At 35.7% G+C, this 7,843-nt stretch overlaps 1 long non-coding RNA gene across 2 annotated transcripts; it reads left to right on the forward strand.

The window, feature by feature from the left end:
• The first annotated feature begins 4,416 nt into the window (after positions 1–4,416).
• LOC110917689 lies at positions 4,417–7,313 on the forward strand. Of its 2 annotated transcripts, XR_002580780.2 has the most exons (3): positions 4,417–4,579; positions 5,751–6,439; positions 7,086–7,313. It is a non-coding gene; the product is annotated as an uncharacterized LOC110917689 (long non-coding RNA). The 2 variants fall into 2 exon arrangements; XR_004884467.1 differs by having other exon boundaries at positions 5,751–7,313.
• The last annotated feature ends 530 nt before the right edge of the window (positions 7,314–7,843 follow it).

The raw sequence follows: 7,843 nt of genomic DNA on the forward strand, positions 1-7,843 counted from the left end.
ACCTGCAGATAGTGTTAGCGAAATACAGAAACATAAATTAATAAATAATAATAATAATAATCACAATAATTACTGTAATAAACGTACGTACCTCTACAATGGGCCAGCAACATGTGAAATCCTCCCCTTCGACATCTCGTGCTCCCAAGTATTTGCCGCCGCAACCACCTACCAAAACCCTAAAAGAGTGGGTCTATCAACCACCACTAGCCCCTGCGTATAAACGTCAGCATAGATCTCCTCCTGCAGGTATAAACCACAATGAACCGCAAACTGAGCTAGCATCATCGAACGCCAAACATTAGCTGTCACACCCCGATATTTCCACATATTACCGGTGGGCCCGGCGGGGAGTATTGTGACGTAGTTGATATCATCATTGTCAACACACACAATAATATAGCACAGCGGAAGGCTGGGTAATTAACTATTACAAACCATACTGTCTGAATGTCAAGTGTACGAATGTTACAGATGGGAATGTAATAAGATCCACAGGCGGATCAAAATGTACAAAGAAACAAAAACTACAAACTTCAGGTATCTTATGGATTTGCAAGATCCTCTAAGACACCCTATAGCTCCAGCCTATTTCGGGAAGTACCTGTCAATCAATCTTTAGGAAAATACGTCAGTTTACACTGGTAAATACAATTTAACTGACTCGTTTTGAAAACATTTCAGAAAATTGATTTAGGTGCACATGGCACAAATCATTTATAACTTGGGACAATTTTTAATAAAATCTTGTATACAGTTTTACATGCTTGTCATACATGTGGGGCCGGTTTGTAAGCCGGACATGATTAACTGACTCACCACTTATAGAACCCACAAAGGAGTTATCCCCAACTTGTGGGTAATTTGATATTTAGCATTTGCATCTGTCCGGTGCATGCCTGCACCCCGTGCATAGATCGTGGCCATTAACAATTTAAATGAGCCAAGGATATCCAGGACACGGTCGTTAACCCCAAATGTTTATGTTATCAAACAATACGGATTAAAACATGTTATGCGGATTTATTAAATCACAATCCGACTAAATAATCCCATACCTGACCAAGCGGTATTAATATACCGTATCCCAAGCCCGTATAGGGAAAATAAGTTAAAAGTATTTACCTGGTGATAGCAGTAAAATTCCTAAGGTTCTTGAAAGGCACTTTTTACCAGAAGCTATTTAATATGTATAGAAGGTTTAATTAGCCTATTAGGATGCTAACGAGCCTTTAATTAAGTCAGGGACTTAGACCGGCTAGCTAGAAGGAAACCTTACGGTTCTAAACGCTAGATTAAGCGGAGACCGTGATAGAATGTGATTTAGACCCGACAAGCTTGGATACTTGTATAATATGGGTAAACTAAACACATTCTGGAAAATGAGTATTAAATGATAAGGTTAAGCCCGTTTCGGATATTTTACGTAAACTAGTCACGTAGACCGATCCGAACGCGTAAAAGCGTAAGGGGTAACCAAATAAATTATATACAGGTCTTAATCATTATTATGCTCAAAGTATGTTAATATATCAGTAATATATTAACATATATGCCCAAAAAGTGATTTAAACCAAAATAAGTCCCGTAAGAGTAATTTGGTAATTTTAATGCCCATAAAAGAGTTTAATTATAAAACTAAGTTCCAGGTCTGATTTAATTCGTAAAAACATGTATTTTTATAAGTTATATCAGTGGGGTACTTTATATGTGAGAAATATCTTTTATAACCAATTATGCACCGTAGGGGCATTTTGGTAATTTCAAATAAGCTTTTCAAGGTCAAAACAGGCTTCTGAGTTTAAAAACTTTGGATTACTATATAATTACATAAATTAGCTTAAAACATCAGTAGGTAATGAGTTTTATATGCCAAATATAGTTTTGACCCATACTAGGTGCTAAAAACGCTTAAAAGTCGATTTAAAGGGGTATTCAGGTTAAAACAGGAAATCTGAGTTTTTGATCACTTTATAAGGTTCAAAATGTTCTATTTATCATATAAAATCAGTAGTAAGAAGTTTGGCGTTAAAAAGTTATGTAAAACTCATTTTATGCATGAAAAGGGTAAAACCGACAATTACCGAAATCAAGCTATAATCCTATGTTATGCTCAGCCTAAAAATAAATAAAAATCTTCAAAAATCCCAAAATATTATTTAACATCAGTAAGTAAAAATTTTGGTGTAAAAAAATCGGGTTTAGATAGGCTTTATGCTAATTACGCCTTTTAAATACTAAAAGCTCCTTAATTACGCTATTGAGCATAACTCCTATTCTAGACCTCAAATTGATGTCAAATATTCGGGACATGTCTAAATATCAGTAGCAAAGGTATTAGTCAATTCACATTGCTAAAAATCTCAGTTTTATGCAAAAAGGGCGTTTAAGGCATTATTAAGCATAATTACGATCAAGTGCATATAATTCAAACCACTAGGCACCATGCAATAGAACTCCTGAGGGTTATACTACTAAATAATGTGGTCCTAATGGAAGCTTAAAACATGGAAGAATTAAGATTGAACGGGTCAGAACTGAAAATCAAAGCAAAAGTCAAGCTTTTACGACTTTCGGTTATAAACTGACCTTAGACTATTAACTGCCGGGTTAGGACTGATAAAACATGTTACTAGAATGCAAGAATATAATTTAGAACCTTTGGTTTATCAGTCTTAATCACATTTGAAATTTCTGTCCAGTTTGACTTTTTTGTCAAATTTCTGATGTGCCCAAGAGGGCTTGTGCGATTTGACTCGTGTTATGTGATCGGGTTCACGTTGTGCGACTACATTATAACACACATTCACTTAACATAACAACATAACATTTCGTTAATCACCAACGTTCACATAATCACGTAATGTTCAAACATGTTACACTAAGCACAAAGATAGGTTCTGAAATACGAGTTGTCACATTATCCCCATGTTGAAAGAAATTTCGTCCCGAAATTTAGCACGTACTCACTGAGGAAGCTAGTTAAGTTGCATGGTTTTCCTGGTTTTCCTGGGGTGTCACACGTATGCACCGCCATACAAAAATCTGTGCTCCTGCCGGTGATGGGCGGGGGCGAAGTACTGGGCTAGACCGTGTGCTAGTGCGCACGGCCTCCTGTACAACAAACAATAAAAGAAAACGAGGTCGGTGCTTGTACACCACTCATGGCTATGGCCGCGAGCCAGAATAGAAGTAGAGAGCATCCTACGTAGATACCTGCAGATAGTGTTAGCGAAATAGAGAAACATAAATTAATAAATAATAATAATAATCACAATAATTACTGTAATAAACGTACGTACCTGTACAATGGGCCAGCAACATGTGAAATCCTCCCCTTCGACATCTCGTGCTCCCAAGTATCTGCCGCCGCAACCACCTACGAAAACCCTAAAAGAGTGGGTCTATCAACCACCACTAGGCCCTGCGTATAAACGTCAGTATAGATCTCCTCCTGCAGGTATAAACCGCAATGAACCGCAAACTGAGCTAGCATCATCGAACGCCAAACATTAGCTGTCACACCCCGATATTTCCACATATTACCGGTGGGCCCGGCGGGGAGTATTGTGACGTAGTTGATATCATCATTGTCAACACACACAATAATATAGCACAGCGGAAGGCTGGGTAATTAACTATTACAAACCATACTGTCTGAATGTCAAGTGTACGAATGTTACCGACGGGAATGTAATAAGATCCACAGGCGGATCAAAATGTACAAAGAAACAAAAACTACAGACTTCAGGTATCTTATGGATTTGCAAGATCCTCTATGACACCCTATAGCTCCAGCCTATTTCGAGAAGTACCTGTTAATCAATCTTTAGGAAAATACGTCAGTTTACACTGGTAAATACAATTTAACTGACTCGTTTTGAAAACATTTCAGAAAATTGATTTAGGTGCACATGGCACAAATCATTTATAACTTGGGACAATTTTTAATAAAATCTTGTATACAGTTTTACATGCTTGTCATACATGTGGGGCCGGTTTGTAAGCCGGACATGATTAACTGACTCATGTAACACCCCGAAAACGAGTTTGATAGCCAAGCCACGTTAATATTAATGAACGGGTGAAATACCGTTAGTGGTAAAATTTAACCCGGTGAATGTTAGGATTTAAATAAATAATCCTAAATAATAATTAAAAAGAAGAATAAACGCTTAGAGAAAACAAAGTTTGTAAGAAGCCATGGTTAACGGGACTTAAAATAAAACGGGTTATAATTTCCCCGAACCCACTAAGTTAACTAGGAATTTTTAACCTAGTTAGTAAAAGAGATAATGTTGGAATTAAGTAGGTTGTGACCTACTTCATAATTAACTAACAAAAAAAATAGAGGGACTAAAAGTGGCAAATTCGAAAGTGAGTTATTTAAAATAACTTAGACACAAAAAAAAAACACACACACACATAAGTGTGTTTCTGGTCGACATTTTCACCAGACAAGGAAAGGTTCTTCTCTTGAACCCTAAATTACAAAGAAATGCTCAAATCAAAGGGGAAATCAAGCTAAAAATTGGGGCTTTTATTAAATTCGTGATCACCAAGTCATGGGGATCACAAGGTATGTCTAATTTTGATATTTGGTGATGATTATGATTTGTCATGAACACTCATAAATCGAAATTCTGTGATGAATGTCATATGTATGAGTGATATAGGGTTGAATCCATGCCTAGGAACAAACCCTAGTTGAAAGTTTGATGATTTAGTATAGAAAACTAGGAATTTGATGATTACCCATATATGAGCTAAGTGGGTTTTTAACTAAATAGTAAAAATGATGATATGCATGTGCTTAGAATCATCATATTTGATAGTTGGAACAAAATACTTGAACAATTTATAAGATTGAGTGAATACATGATTAGATTTGAAGTTTGATGTTAGTACTTGTTAATTATGCTAGAATTTAAGGATTTAGAACACTTAAATGGGCTGGAGAAATTTGATGTTTCGTGTTGCACATTAGGTGCTTGATGAAATGCTTGAACAAGAAAATATAACAAAGCTGATTGGGATTAAAAATTATTGGGCTACAGTTTTTAAAAAATCATATAAAATCACTGGAACGACCTGTGAAGTTGAGCCTTATATGCTTAGAAAGCTATTGAAACATACTACGTTTTATGTTTGAACATGTTTGTTAAATTCTGATGTTAAACGGGTCAAAACAGTGTCCGAAGTCGGCTGAACTGTTTTGACATCAAGCTGATTGGAAGCATTTTAACTTCTGAGCTGATTTTGCAAAAATCATAATTAATTCTAGAAAGCTCGGATTGAGCTGATTCTTTTTGGGATGGAAAGATATTTTAGTACTCTTCATTTCATCTTTGATCACGGAGGGCTAAATAAGAACGTAAAGTGGTCAAAAGAGTCGATTCAACAGCTACATTGTAAAGTTGTTGCACATTTTATTGATAAACTTAATCCAAGGAAAGTTGTATTTTGTTCATACTTTGCCTTGTTTATAAAACAATGGTTTCATGAATATTAAGCATGTTATTTTGCTTATTGCAAGTACTTAAAATACCTACAATTAAGCTTGTCAACGAAGTTGTGAAAATGAGAAAAAAGAACGATTAAAGCATATAATACATATGGGTAGTTTGACTATTAAGAAAGTAAAAGTGGCCTATGATTTAGTTAAGTAAATTATATGCAAGAAACCCCATAGGAAATGGTAGCCATAATATGAAATGACTAAACTAACCATTTTATGGGTAATATGATAGTTTGACTCTTGACGAGCTAGGTGAAGCTTGGAGGAGATGATCAAACGGGATAAAGACACGAGTAAGACTTGCTTGGATGAAAGGTAAGTAAAGCTTACACCTATTTTTTTTATTAGCATACGTATTTATTCTATAGGTGATAAATACAACAATAGATCATGTTCGAATTATGGGTTCCGACACGAAACAAAATGGGTCGGAACGAATAAAAACGTTTAAAATCATGATTAATGGTGAAAGAGCTAAAATGGTAATTTAGTCATAAATCGACTAAGAATTTATGAGTTTTCTTAAAGTTACCACATAGCTTAACTAATAATGGAAAAGGGGTAAAATGGTAATTTGGTCACGTGATGACTAATTTAATCTAAAAGGATACCCACGGCATAAGCCGAACTGGGTCAAATATGTAAGAAAAAAAAAGGGAAATTTTTATGGTAAAATCCGTAATGGGTCGGATGCGTGATTGATTAATTAGAAACCATGATTTGTAATAAATATAGTTGTTTGGTCGTATAGACCAAATGGGTCAAATGATGGTGATAACATCATATGACCATATCGACTAATGTTGGTTGTTAAGTCATATGTTTACAGGAACGAATAGCAATTTGGATAATTGCGTCGTCATAGAATATTGAAGTAATAATAGCAAGGTATAAACGGGTCTATACGTTGACTCGAGCCAGGTACGCTTATATATAGATTTATAGTTAAAAGTGTTTAACTTCCCTTAACGGGTCAAAATGAGTAGATAGGTAAAACGGGTTAAGAATTCATAAGAAACCCGTAATTTGAACCTTGCATATTAGTAAATTGATATAACGTCATATGCATGATATTTTGAAAAGGTAATAAACAAGTTTGTTTGATAAATCACGAACGGGTCAAAAAGTGTCATAATTGAATTTCAAGCCGAGAGCTTGAAAGTTAAAATTTTGTGAATTTAGATGTCGGGTTTTCACTCCGTAAGATGGAGAATTAAATTACGAACGCGTAGGAAAAAGAATCGCGAAAAACGGACTTGTAGAATGAAAGTTATGCCAATTTAAAGTTTGAAATTTGTTAAAATTGGAGCTGGGCAGAAAATGCAGGTTCAGATATAAACCTGTTGGAAACTGGTCTCCCCCGCGACACGCGAAGGGGAAACAAGGTCCGGGCGCGACACGCGACAGGCGTCGCGGCACGCGACACATCTAGTTGAGTCTCTCGCGACACGCGAGAGACATAAAGGCTGGAAAAAAAATTATTTTGGTTAATTGTTTGATGCGTAGAACTTGTTTAAACTTATATTTAAGTTATCAAAACTAACTTTTAGGTTGGTTTTGATCACAGGTGAATATCGAAAGTACCCGGACGAAGATCAAGCGACGAGAAAGAACCGAACACATGAAGAAGAAGCTTCCGCACGTTGTTTCGTCGAATTTTTAAACGACAAACTAACTACATTATGTTGTTCTAAACTTTAAATTATAAAATTTTTAATAAACCCGTACTTTGTAATGTATATGTGCTCTTAATCACATGTTTATTATCTTAAATTATACGAAAATCGTTAAATAATATTAAGGGTGTTACAACTCACCACTTATAGAACCCACAAAGCAGTTATCCCCAACTTGTGGGTAATTTAATATTTAGCATTTGCATCTGTCGGGTGCATGCCTGCACCCCATGCATAGATCGTGGCCATTAACAATTTAAATGAGCCAAGGATATCCAGGACACGGTCGTTAACCCCCAAATGTTTATGTTATCAAACAATACGGATTAAAACATGTTATGCAGATTTATTAAATCACAATCCGACTAAATAATCCCATACCCGACCAAGCGGTATTAATATACCGTATCCCAAGCCCGTGTAGGGAAAATAAGTTAAAAGTATTTACCTAGTGATAGCAGTAAAATTCCTAAGGTTCTTGAAAGGCACTTTTTACCAGAAGCTATTTAATATGTATAGAAGGTTTAATTAGCCTATTAGGATGCTAACGGGCCTTTAATTAAGTCAAGGACTTAGACCGGCTAGCTAGAAGGAAACCTTACGGTTCTAAACGCTAGATTAAGCGGAGACCGGGATAGAATGTGATTTA

Source organism: Helianthus annuus, chromosome 16 (genome assembly GCF_002127325.2).
Source record: "Helianthus annuus cultivar XRQ/B chromosome 16, HanXRQr2.0-SUNRISE, whole genome shotgun sequence".
NCBI lineage: Eukaryota > Viridiplantae > Streptophyta > Magnoliopsida > Asterales > Asteraceae > Helianthus > Helianthus annuus.